Source organism: Gymnodraco acuticeps, unplaced genomic scaffold, assembly GCF_902827175.1.
Source record: "Gymnodraco acuticeps unplaced genomic scaffold, fGymAcu1.1, whole genome shotgun sequence".
In the NCBI taxonomy this organism is placed as follows: Eukaryota; Metazoa; Chordata; class Actinopteri; order Perciformes; family Bathydraconidae; genus Gymnodraco; species Gymnodraco acuticeps.
The window spans coordinates 858,613-872,494 of NW_022990622.1; positions in this window are offsets into that span (position 1 = coordinate 858,613).

Below are 13,882 nucleotides of genomic sequence, written 5' to 3' on the forward strand. Positions count from 1 at the left end.
TTAACTGCAAACCAGTTACATAGTATTTTTAATTCTGCATTCACAATTTTAACAAGATCGCCAAGATTATGATGGGAGCAGAGAATTCAAAGTTCAGGTTCAGCCTCAATATATTTGGGGAGAATTAAAATGAGCCCTCTTTATTTGTAGACAGCCAAGCCCCCTCCTGTGAGTGTTCGGTGAAGCATTATATGCTTACAAATCCAATGTAGGATATAAACACGACTAAACTGCAATGATAGCAAAGCTGTGGCTTGGGTTTTTGGGGTAATAAAGTCCAAATCATCGTTGGGCTGACAGCTGAGAAAATGCTGCATCTCTTGCATTTATTGACATAGAGGAGCCTTATTGTTTACCTTTTTAATATCATTTTTTGTAATTTTCAATTGCTTGGTTTTCGTGAAATTAGCCTGTTTTCCTATTAAAGTGTAACAGATTGATGCATCTCCACAGATGATCTTAAAGGCTTCGGAATCCCCCCCATTGTAGTTAAAAAACTGTCAAAACTAGGGCCCCCAAACAGCATCTTGCATAGGGCCCCCAAAAGCTAGAAACGGCCCTGTATATATATGATCGTGGTGAACACATCATAGCACAGAGACAGCTCTGGTTAAAGTCACAAATGACCTTCTAATAGCCTCAGACAAGGGACGTGTCTCTATTCTTGTTTTGCTCGATCTCAGTGCTGCATTTGATACTATCAACCATGATATATTATTGCAAAGACTAGAGCACTTAGTTGGCATACAGGGAACTGCTTTAGACTGGTTTAGGTCCTATCTATCTGAACGCTCTCAGTTTGTACGTGTCAATGATGAATCTTCCACGCAAACCAAAGTTAGCCATGGAGTGCCACAGGGCTCAGTGCTCGGACCTATTTTGTTCACATTATATATGCTTCTGTTAGGTAATATTATAAGGAATCATTCTGTACATTTTCATTGTTATGCGGATGATACTCAACCATATTTATCAATCAAGCCTGATGAAATTAATCATCTAAATAAAATTCAAGACTGCCTTAAGGACTTAAAAACGTGGATGACCTTAAACTTTTTGATGTTAAACACGACCAAAACTGAAGTTATTGTACTTGGCCCGAAGAATCTACGAAACAAATTATCTAAGGATATACTAACTATGGATGGCATTAATTTGGCCTCCAGTGAGACTGTAAGGAATCTTGGTGTTATATTTGATCAGGATTTATCCTTTAACGCCCACATAAAATCAATTTCAAGGACCGCCTACTTCCATCTACGTAACATTGCAAAAATCAGGCATATATTGCCTCAAAACAATGCAGAGAAACTAGTCCATGCATTTGTTACTTCAAGGCTGGATTATTGTAACTCTTTATTATCAGGGTGTACCAAGAAGTCAGTCAAGTCGCTTCAGCTGATTCAAAATGCTGCAGCTCGTGTACTAACCAGAGTTAGGAAAAGGGACCACATTACTCCTGTTCTGGCTGCCTTACACTGGCTCCCTATAGAACACAGGATAGAATTTAAAATTCTTCTTCTCGCCTACAAAGCCCTTAATGGGCAGGCGTCATCTTACCTTAAAGAACTCATTATACCCTACTGTCATACTAGGGCATTGCGTTCCAAGAATGCAGGGTTGTTGGTTGTTCCTAGAGTCTCTAAAAGTACAATGGGAGCCAGAACCTTTTCTTATCAAGCTCCACATTTGTAGAATCAGCTTCCAGTTTGTGTTCGGGCGGCAGACACCCTATCCGTTTTAAGAGTGCGCTTAAGACCTTCCTTTTTGATAAAGCTTATAGTTAGGGCTGTTTAGATTCAGCCCCTAGTTTTGCTGATATAGGCTTAGTTTGTCGGGGGACATCTTACTTCTTCCTTCTCTCTGTCTATACCTGTGTACTCTCATGTTCCGATTAACCCAGCTTCCCCAAATGTCTTTCTTTTTGGTGTCTATATACGCCGGGATCCGGAGTCATGGATGATCCTGCGCTCCTCTGTCCTGGATCGCGAGCCCTGGATCTTGAGTCGTGGCTGTGGTCCTGGATCATAGGTCCTGGATGGATACCCTCGTGGATTCATCTTCCTATTATACACACATGCATTTCCAAACATTTGGACTACCTATTTTGCAAATGTATTATCTTTTCAATTACACACGGCATCTATTGCACGTCTGTCCGTCCTGGGAGAGGGATCCCTCCTCTGTTGCTCTCCCTGAGGTTTCTCCCATTTTTCCCTTTAAACTGTGGGTTTTCTTCGGAAGTTTTTCCTTGTACGATGTGAGGGTCTAAGGACAGAGGGTGTCGTATTGTCATACTGATATTTTGTACAAACTGTAAAGTCCACTGAGACAAATGTAACATTTGTGATATTGGGCTATATAAATAAACATTGATTGATTGATTGATTGAGATGATGATTAAATTAGGATTAAAAATCGAGAGCCGGGCTGCATTTCCTCCCGTTCGTTTTTTCCGACTAAACAACATTTATTTGTTAAATAACATGGTGATGTTTTGTAAATGATTACATGTCTCTTATTTAGCACGGAGTATGATATCCGTGACATATGGATCCATATATATTTTCGATTATAAGGAGTAGAAACATGATTCAGATATCCGCGGAATCGCTGGAAGGGTAGCTTTCCAGCGGTATCTCCTGTGAGACTGTAACCAGGGCACAGCAGCCAATATGGCCGCTCAAAGCAGCTTGACTTTACACTGTGTGGGATTGGTGGATTCGTGTGTCCGTCAAGGAAATCTCGGCCGGCAGCCATCATGGTCTGAAATGACCAATGGACATCGAGAAATCACTAAGGATCTACCCACCAAGTAAAAAAAACATAAACCACGTGTCTCCCATCAGTTTAGGAGAGAGAGAGAGAGAGAAAGAGAAAATGGCTAAAGAAAAAAAGTTGCAGTTGCCGACTTCGCTAGAGATTTTTTTCGCTAGCAGCAGTGAAGATAGAGCTTCAGAACCTGAAGTCTTCGACTCTTATGAAGAAGAAGAAGAATACAAAGACAACAACAAGGATCCATTTGGACTTGGGTAAGTGTAAATATAAGTAATAGTGTACTGGTAATGTGTGGGGAATACCGCAAAAATGAACAATAGGTTTATTGATATATATTTTTTATCGATAGTCATGAACTTTTTATTGGACAAAATAGACTCTCCATTAGCAAACGTTTACTCTGTGTTAACGTTATTTTGGTTTGTAAAAGTGAGATTACATGTGTAGATGATTACATTAATCATGTATTCGTCCCACAACGGAGACATTTACAGTGATATGTTTTTGCCATTGATTATTTTATCATACTGTTCTGTACAGATGAGACTTTGTCATAGATTTATTTATGTGTGCCTGTTATTATTTTACCGTCCTGTACAGATGAGACTTTGTAATCAGATGTAGCCTATCTATATGTGTGTCTGTGATTTTATACTGAATGTAAAGTAACTGGAAATACCTGTGTGTGTGTGTGTGTGTGTGTGTGTGTGTGTGTGTGTGTGTGTGTGTGTGTGAGAGAGAGAGATCAAAAGAGATTTCTTCTCCAACCTCCCAAACTTTCTTTTTATGTGTGCATTGTTATTTGTGCTTGAGCAACATTTTACTTGAACTTTATTTCAATGAAGTTAGTTGTAATTATTGTCCTACATTTTAATTTGTTTTACAGAGATGTTTCACAGCTGTCTGGGCCTAGTGGCCCACAGGCGGCGTTTATCCAGCAGCCACAACATCCATCTGTGCCTGCCCCAGGTCAATATCTACTGTGGCTCAAGGGCCTTCACCAGAGCCATCACCACCAAGGACCAGCAGACCAGCATCACTACAGCTGCCTCCACCTCTATCTGCGGCTGCCACCAGGTCAAGATACACCTCAGCACAAAGGCTCCACCACAGCCATCACCTTCAACCCAGCCAGCAAGGAGGTCTCGTGGAGGTCTCGTATAGCACTTGTACACCCCACCTACACAGCAGCCCATGCACCATCACCCCCACAGCAGCCAGACCCACTGTCTTGGAAGACAGACAAAGACCTTGACACTGTCTTGACATTTATAATGAATAGTTGGTTGAAAGTTCTGATGTTCAATTTTGTAAATAGTTATATTTTCCAGTTTCTTATATTTATATAAATAGTTGGTTGAAAAAAACATATTTATAATAAATTGTTGGTTGAAAAAAAGGTTGAATGCTCAATTTGTATTTGTACACATCACATGAACCTTGGTATGTAATATGAAGTCATTATTCAGTCCTGATGTATCTCAGTCCCTGCTGTGGTGAAAGTAGAGTGATAAGCACCTATTTTACTCAAAATTCGAATTAAATTTTTTTCATTTTAGACATGAATTACACATTTATATACAGTGTAATTCAAATATTTCACTGCTTTTGTGATCCTAAGACTTTGGTAACCAAATCTAAAACACCAAAACAATTCGATCACATGAGTAAATTTGTGTTTTCACAAAAGTTTTGAAGATTTTCCGAAAATTGGATGTCAAATTTTAAGCTTTTGAGCTACTTATCTCATCAAACAGTGCTCTAAGGTGAGTAATTTGCATATATAGCAAGACCAGAGATTGTCCTGAACATTTTGATATGTAACACATGGGGTGCCATTTAAGAAGAAATACATTTAAAAGGTGATTTAAGAAAACATCTAAAAATCGAGAAAATACCCTTAGACTCCAGAGGGTTAACAAAGTTCCGCTGTGTACATCCAGCGTGGGGTTCCGCACTGGAGCCCATGTGAAATAAAGTCAGATACGTACTGTATCTGACTTTATTTCACATGGGCTCGAGTGCGGAACCCCACTGCACCCCCTGGTGGATCAATGATCCATTGCAGCTGGCTTCATTATAATTACATTTAGTTATCACGGGGGAGGTCTCAAGTCAAGCTGGAGGTTTTCCCTTGAGCGAGGGAAGATCACGTACCAATCACGGCCCTCGCGTTTCAAACTGTCTGAAATGAAGCGCTACATCTGTGTATATATATATATTAGGGATGCACGATATTGGTTTTTTGAAACCGATACCGATAACTTCCTGCTTCTCAAGACCGATACCCGATAATAAAAAATGTTTTACGCCACTAATTATTTTAACGCGATTAACGCATGTTTATTTTTTTTCCTCGGCCGCCCCGTAGTTTCAGAGCGCATCGAGTTTAAAATACCATCTACAAGCTGATGCTGACAGACCCGCTCCTGTCGCCCGCTTGTGGCAGACCACACTTCCACGCTCACCGGCAGGCACCGACTGGCTATCTGGAGGACCGGGAGGGTGTGTGTATGTGTGGCCCGAGCGAGCGAGAGAGAGACCTTACGTGCATTGTTGTTGTTAGCATCTGGTGCTAGCTAGCTGCGCTAACGGATATACGGAGCTGTTTAAATGAAAACAGAGGAGCGACATTTCGCCACAATTGCGCCGAGCACTTGACTTTATGCAGGAAGCCAGACAGTGGGACATTGTACGAAAAGTCAGCACACTCAGCACGGATAGTGCGCAACATGATTGCAGCGTCCAGGCAGCTCCGGTTCGAGCATATGCCTTGAGTTGCACTTAGCTCCAACGCCCATACCACCGACGACATGTTTGTTTACTGTCCTGGCTTCACGGCCGCACACCATTTACGTCACAGCCAGGCATGAGTTAGGGAGCGCTGGATTTGTGAAAAACTCCCCTCTTCCTAAACCACTAATACCACAGTACTGGCAAAACGGGAGGAGCCGAGTGAAAAACAAGCGGCCCTCATCCCAATCCACCCACACCGCCGTATTTTTTTCTTTTTTTTTACCCAAAAAATATATTGTATATTATCGGGGCTATTAATACTGGTATCGGGTTTATCGGGATGACGTCATAATTTCTAATATCGGACCGATAATTATCGTGCATCCCTAATATATATATCAGTGGCGAACCGTCAGGGCCTTCAAGGTATTCAGAGAATACCCTGGAACACTCAACGGGGGAGTACTTCAGGAAAGTCGACGGGGGGGGGGGGGCCTAGTGGAGTACTTCGTGACCACAGAGTGTGAACGTTGTGATCAGCTGTTTTAGCGCAGTTCTCCAGTGAAGGGGGGGGGGGGGGGGGGAGTCTCCCTCCGCAGCCGGTTGGCGTAGTTTTGGCACAATTCCGTTGTACAGACCGACGTTAATAGCAGCCCTGTCTGTGCACACGGAGACCGACGCTGTTGTCCGGTGATCTAACCGCCTTCTGGAAAAGCTTCACAAGTACGTCGGTACGCAGATGCGCTTTGTGACACAAGTGACGGTACGCATTTCAGATTACGCACATAACCTGCGTACCAGTTATGTGCACCCCTGTACTACAGCAAAAGTATTCTCCGTCGGGACTTTCTGCAACAACACCACGCCGTTATCTTGATTCTGATTGGCCAGAAGACATTATCAAAGATGTTCTATTGAGAAGATGATCACTACGTGACAAAAGTTTTCAAAACCGTTTCTGGTCTTCGGTATTTCCAGACAAGTGGCTACTGAAATCAATCTTACTAACTGCTGTCTGTGCAATTCAATCATCAATCAATCAATGTTTATTTATATAGCCCAATATCACAAATGTTACATTTGTCTCAGTGGACTTTACAGTTTGTACAAAATATCAGTATGACAATACGACACCCTCTGTCCTTAGACCCTCACATCGTACAAGGAAAAACTTCCGAAGAAAACCCACAGTTTAAAGGGAAAAATGGGAGAAACCTCAGGGAGAGCAACAGAGGAGGGATCCCTCTCCCAGGACGGACAGACGTGCAATAGATGCCGTGTGTAAATTGAAAAGATAATACATTTGCAACATAGGTAGTCCAAATGTTTGGAAATGCATGTGTGTATAATAGGAAGATGAATCCACGAGGATATCCATCCAGGACCTATGATCCAGGACCACAGCCACGACTCAAGATCCAGGGCTCGCGATCCAGGACAGAGGAGCGCAGGATCATCCATGACTCCGGATCCCGGCGTATATAGACACCAAAAAGAAAGACATTTGGGGAAGCTGGGTTAATCGGAACATGAGAGTACACAGGTATAGACAGAGAGAAGGAAGAAGTAAGATGTCCCCCGACAAACTAAGCCTATATCAGCAAAACTAGGGGCTGAATCTAATCAGCCCTAACTATAAGCTTTATCAAAAAGGAAGGTCTTAAGCGCACTCTTAAAAATGGATAGGGTGTCTGCCGCCCGAACACAAACTGGAAGCTGATTCCACAAATGTGGAGCTTGATAAGAAAAGGCTCTGGCTCCCATTGTACTTTTAGAGACTCTAGGAACAACCAACAACCCTGCATTCTTGGAACGCAATGCCCTAGTAGGACAGTAGGGTATAATGAGTTCTTTAAGGTAAGATGGCGCCTGCCCATTAAGGGCTTTGTAGGCGAGAAGAAGAATTTTAAATTCTATCCTGTGTTCTATAAGGAGCCAGTGTAAGGCAGCCAGAACAGGAGTAATGTGGTCCCTTTTCCTAACTCTGGTTAGTACACGAGCCGCAGCATTTTGAATCAGCTGAAGCGACTTGACTGACTTCTTGGTACACCCTGATAATAAAGAGTTACAATAATCCAGCCTTGAAGTAACAAATGCATGTACTAGTTTCTCTGCATCGTTTTGAGGCAAGATATGCCTGATTTTTGCAATGTTACGTAGATGGAAGTAGGCGGTCCTTGAAATTGATTTTATGTGGGCGTTAAAGGATAAATCCTGATCAAATATAACACCAAGATTCCTTACAGTCTCACTGGAGGCCAAATTAATGCCATCCATAGTTAGTATATCCTTAGATAATTTGTTTCGTAGATTCTTCGGGCCAAGTACAATAACTTCAGTTTTGGTCGTGTTTAACATCAAAAAGTTTAACTTCGCAATTCTCTGCGCGAGTTGGCGGACTTAATTTTGCTTACTTTAACATCATTTTTCATGGTGGGGCTAAGCCATTTCTTGGTATGGGTGTAGCCTACCCCAGCCATACCCTGGCGCTGCCACTGGTTGGATGTATGGGGCGGGCAATTTTGCACATGCGTTAAATGCGTTAAATATTTTAACGCAATTAATTAAAACAATTAATTACCGCCGTTAACGCGATAATTTTGACAGCATTAATATATATATCACCTATACAGCACAATGACGTTTTTTGACGAGCATGGGGCTCAAACCCGTGTAACTTGAGGTGACATGAGTGGGGGGCCAACACACTAACCACTCCGCCAGCGCCACAGCGCGTGCCAGATGAGATGTCTGGCGTGCCAGATTTGGCCCGCGGGCCGCCAGTTGATGGTCACTGACCTAAGGCTTCAAGACACTGTTGGAGCACCACCCAATGGCGGTGGTGGAAGGTTCACCTCTGCTCCGCGCGTCCCTTGATGACTGATGAGCTGGTCAAATTTATAAAAGAAGGAACTCAAAGCACCAGAATAAAGGTTAAACAATAATCTGTTTTAATTGTAAAAGCAACAATACACAATACAGAGCACTCTGCAATAGCACAAAATACAGAGTACTCCGGGCTGAATTCTACTACTGTGTGATATACGTACCACGACAGTCAGTCAGAAGACAGCGCCGAATGTAAGAATGTTACAGTTTACATACAAATTATGTGAGAGGAGTTGTGTTGATTGCTCCTCCCTAGCTATTTGTTATTGGCGATTTCACTTCTGGGCGAGCCCTAGACCGTGAGCTGGTAGTTCTCCATTGGCCAGTTTCACTTCTGGGCGGGACCCTAGGCAATGAGTCAGCAGTTGTTGACTCCATCTGTTTCGCCCCATCTCCTTACAGTGTGTGTGTGTGTGTGTGTGTGTGTGTGTGTGTGTGTGTGTGTGTGTGTGTGTGTGTGTGTGTGTGTGTGTGTGTGTGTGTGTGTGTGTGTGTGTGTGTGTGTTGGGCGGGCTGTATGGCTGGGCTTAAATCGACATTCCATGTCAAAGTGGTACAAACTATTATCTTGTTGTATCTCTTTCGTTTATTTCACATGCTCTTACGTTACTTGGCCACATTTAAATGTTTCTCTTGATTATTTGATGTTGTGATGGATCTTTTGCATGTGTTCTGATGACTCACTACGCTGACGTGTTGCTCAGCAGTTCGTTAGATCATTGTCTAGCAATTAACAGATATCACCTGATCTAATGGTTGGTGATGGTGCTGCCCCTCTTATGCAGTTAGAGTTCCCAGATTTGAGTTATTTGTCCAGTTAGGGACTTATCAGGAATGTCGAGGAGGGACATATCTCCTCACTTTTCTTGGGTTGTTTTTGAGTTTGTTTATGTTTTATGTTTTTTCTTTTTTGGGGAAGGTTTTTTTTGGGATCCAGATCACCATATCCTGCTTGTTCAGGTGACTATACTTTATATTGTATTCTTACACTACTCTACTTATGACTAATCTCAATTTAATTTCCATTAATGCCAGGGGACTGAATATCCCACATAAAAGGACCACTATTTTGGGATTTTTGCATAAGAGAAATATTGACTTTGCCATGATACAGGAATCACATTTACTCATCAAGGATGCGGCCCGCTTTGCAAATAGGCTCTATCACCCTATTGTCTTTTCGTCTGCTCCTACGAAGACCAAGGGTGTGATGATAATTTGTAGGCGCAAGCTGAAATTTGATCTGTTCGGCTCTTGGACAGACAAAGAGGGGAGACTGGCCATTGCCAAGATTCGTCTGGACGGGCAGAATATAGCATTGATTTCTGCCTATGCTTCCAACACTTTTGAAGCTGGCTTTTATGACCAATTAACCAAAACTCTACGGGATCTCACAGGCTTTCGTCTGGTTATGGGCGCAGATTTCAATGCAGTATGGGATAGCAGTATGGATAGAACAGGTGGGGCAGAGAGTAGAGACCAACGTCTCGCTTCTGATGCGTTACGCAGGTGGGCGGCCCAAACAAATATGATAGACATCTGGCGTGTGATGAATAACTCCATAAAAGATTACTCTTTTTTCTCAGGTAGACATAAATCTTTTTCTAGGATAGATTTTCTCTTTGCGTCCAAAGATCTATTTCATAATGTTCGGAAGGCATTCTATATACCAGTTACATGGACTGATCACAAACCCATCTACTGTTCTGTCACACTTAGGGCTGTCCCCACTAGAGCTCCCAGATGGCGTTTTAACTCCTCACTGCTGCGTGACGAAACATACAAGTCTCAGTTTGAGACTAACCTCCGTGAGTTTTTGGGGTTCAACAAGGGGTCAGTGTCTGACCCAAGATTTTTGTGGGAGGCAACAAAGGGCTTTATTAGAAGCAACACCACTCTGTACGCATCCACCCGAAACAAGGAACGTGCAGCTAAATTGGAAGTATTAGAACTAAAGTATGCTGCTCTCGATGCTAACTTACAACACCATTACAGCGATTCTGTTGCTCTCCAAAAAGACCTGATAAAAAAAGAAATTAATTCTCTCCTCAGACGCCGTTCAGAATTTCTTATGCACAGAACCAGACAGACTTACTACTTCCACTCCGCCAGACCTAGCCACCTGCTGGCCTTGAGGCTTCGGACCAATGAACATTTTGCTGATATTTTCAGTGTTAAATCTATAGATGGCACTGTTCTAACCGATCCCAAGAGCGTGAACACCACCTTTGTTTCTTTCTACAATAATCTGTACAGTTCGGAGAGTGGCTTTGTCCAATCTGAATGCGATGATTTTTTAAATAATATCCAAATGGAGTCTCTTTCTGTCAGCGACTCTGAAAATCTGAATGCCTCCATCACACACCACGAAATTGAGAAAGCAGTAATGGTCATGCGTAAGGGCAGGTCGCCAGGCCCAGATGGTATTCCACCCGAATTCTATCTCACCTTTTGGCCCTTGCTCGGCCCCTTGCTTGTAGAGATGATATTATTTTCTATTAAGGAGGGTTCATTTTTGAGAGACGTCAACACTGCCCTGTTATCCTTGCTTCTTAAAAAAGGCAAGGATCCGACAGAGTGTACTAGTTACAGGCCCCTCTCACTCTTAAACACTGACGTAAAGATCTATGCCAAAGTGCTGGCTAGGCGCCTTCAGTCTCACATGACGAATCTAGTACATAGCGATCAGACAGGCTTTATAAAATCCAGGCTTGCCGCTGACAATGTAAGGAGGCTATTACACATCATAGATGGGGCCCAACATCTACCTTCCCCAGCTGCAGTTCTCTCACTTGATGCAATGAAGGTCTTCGACCGCCTAGAATGGCCCTTCTTGTGGTCGGTACTCGGGGCAATGGGCTTTGGCGCCCCTTTTATTGACATGGTCAAGGTGCTATATAAATACCCAACAGCTATGGTGCTTACAGGCAAGGTATGCTCCCCATATTTTGCTATCTCGAGAGGATCAAGGCAAGGCTGTCCGCTAAGCCCCTTGCTATTTGCGCTGTCACTTGAACCGCTGGCACACACCATTCGTCAGTCACCCACGTTATCCCCAATCTCTATTAATGGTACGCATCATCATCTTTCGTTATATGCTGATGATGTGCTATTGTATTTGGGCAATGCTGTACAATGTATCCCAAGAGTACTGTCTATTGTCGATCGATATGGTCAGCTTTCTGGGTTTAAGATAAATTGGCAGAAATCTGCTTTGATGCCACTTAACCAGGCAATGATCAATGCACCTGTCCCTCCATCTATCCCAGTTGTCAAAACGTTTACATACCTGGGGATAGACGTTTTTCCTTCGATTCAGACAATAGTTAAACATAACTATGGTAACACGCTTCATAAAATAATTTCTGATTTGGATAGATGGTCTTCATTGCCTAATTCACTTCACAGCCGTGTATCAATAATCAAGATGAACGTTCTACCCAGAGTTCATTTTTTTAGTTCAATGCTACCTCTTCCTCCACCAACTCAGTACTGGAGCAAGCTACAGACAGCTGTGACGAAATGTTTATGGCTAGGCAAACGCCCACGCATCAAGCTCTCTACAATGCAGCGGGAAAGACAGGCCCGGGGTTTGTCTCTCTCAAATTTTAAACACTATTATTGGGCCTTCACGCTTAGACCCTTATTAACCTGGCTCCAGTCTGAGACTTCAGTGTCATGGCGGGCCCTGGAAGAGAGTCTAGTGCATCCTTACACCCTTCAAGATCTCTTGTATTCAAACATTCCTATTGTGCAGTGTCGTTGCAGGTTCGGCCCCATTGTATCACAATTGCTGTCTGTCTGGAGGGCGGTAGAGAAACTATGTGGCTGCCCCTATGTATGGAATCCATGTTCCCCATTATTTAACAATGCCAGATTGTTGATTGGTGGCCATCCCATTCAGTTTCCTCAGTGGAAAAGGAGAGGGGTTCATATACTGGGGAACGTCTAGATGAAGGTCTGCGTTCGTTTCAGGAGCTGTGTACAGAATTTGATTTACCTCGTTCCTCCTTTTTCTTTTATTTACAGTTGAGGTCGGCTTTAAGGGCTAGTGGTGTTCCATTGCAAAGTCCTCTATCACCACACCCGCTGCATAACATTCTACACTCCACTAGAGGTACAAGTGGCCTTGTTTCCAAACTTTACTGGTTCATTTCACAACACACTTATAGACCCCTGGCGTTAGAGGCGATATGGAGGGCCGATGTCCCAGATCTGGGTCCAGAGTTTGATTGGGATGAAGTCTGGTCCAATATACGTGCAGGATTTCCCTCCTCACCTCATATCTGAAAGACCGTACCTACAGGGTGACTTGGAGAGGGTCTGAGTCCGACCCTTGTCAATTAACTACAGGGGTCCCTCAGGGCTCTGTTCTTGGTCCCCTCCTCTTCACCCTGTACACAAACTCACTCGGATCAGTCATTAGCCCGCATGGTTTTTCATACCACTGCTACGCTGACGACACCCAATTAATTCTGTCCTTTCCCCCGCTCAGAGACCCAGGTCGTCGCACGCATCTCTGCTTGTCTAGCTGACATCTCTCAGTGGATGTCTGCTCATCACCTCAAGCTCAACATTGACAAGACTGAGCTGCTCTTCCTTCCAGGAAAAGATTGTCCCACTCTTGACCTAACAATCAACATCGGCACCTCAGTTGTTTCCCCGACTCAGACTGCAAGGAATCTCGGTGTGACCTGTTATGGAAATCTAAAAACCCCAATACTGTAGAGTACAAGTCAGAAAACAAATAAATGGTGAATCCAACAGAGTTGTCTTTCTGGTGATGTTTATTCGAGGCCTCAAACAAACATCAGATACAATAAAATATAGACACAGGTGTCACAGAGTATAGGATAGTCTGCGCGAGTGTGCGCAGTTTAATATAATAGCAAAGCAATATAAAGGGAGAGTAAAAAGGTGGGGAGGAGAAGAAATCTTCACACGGTCACATTGTTATTAGACACCTGGCCTTGAGCTGTAGAAGTTCTCGTGTGACTTTGTGTGAGTCATCTCAGTAGCCAAAACAGCTCTGTGGCCTTGAAGTAGAGAAGATAGAGGAAAACAGCACAGTAACCTAATGAGAAGCATTTGGTTACTTTGAACATATCAGGATATTATAAAATTTCCACTACATTCCCCCCTTTTGATCATACTTGATCAATAAAAAACAAATGACAGGATAGACTGATATAACACATCAATGAATACACTCCATCACTGGTTTAAGTAAACACATCACAAATATATCATAGAAAACTGGCTGTTTTTGTGGAGGACAGACTCCAATATAATGTAAGCAGAAGAGGAGAGTACACTTGATACACATGATTATATTGATTATATTGTAGTGTCGGAATTAGACTCTTCTGATTCTAGCTGGTCTATCTCACTGTGGTGCAAAGGATTGTCTTGTAATGGAATAGCAGTATACTGAACGAAAGCTAAAGATCCCATGCTGGAAACGCACTTCTTCAGTATT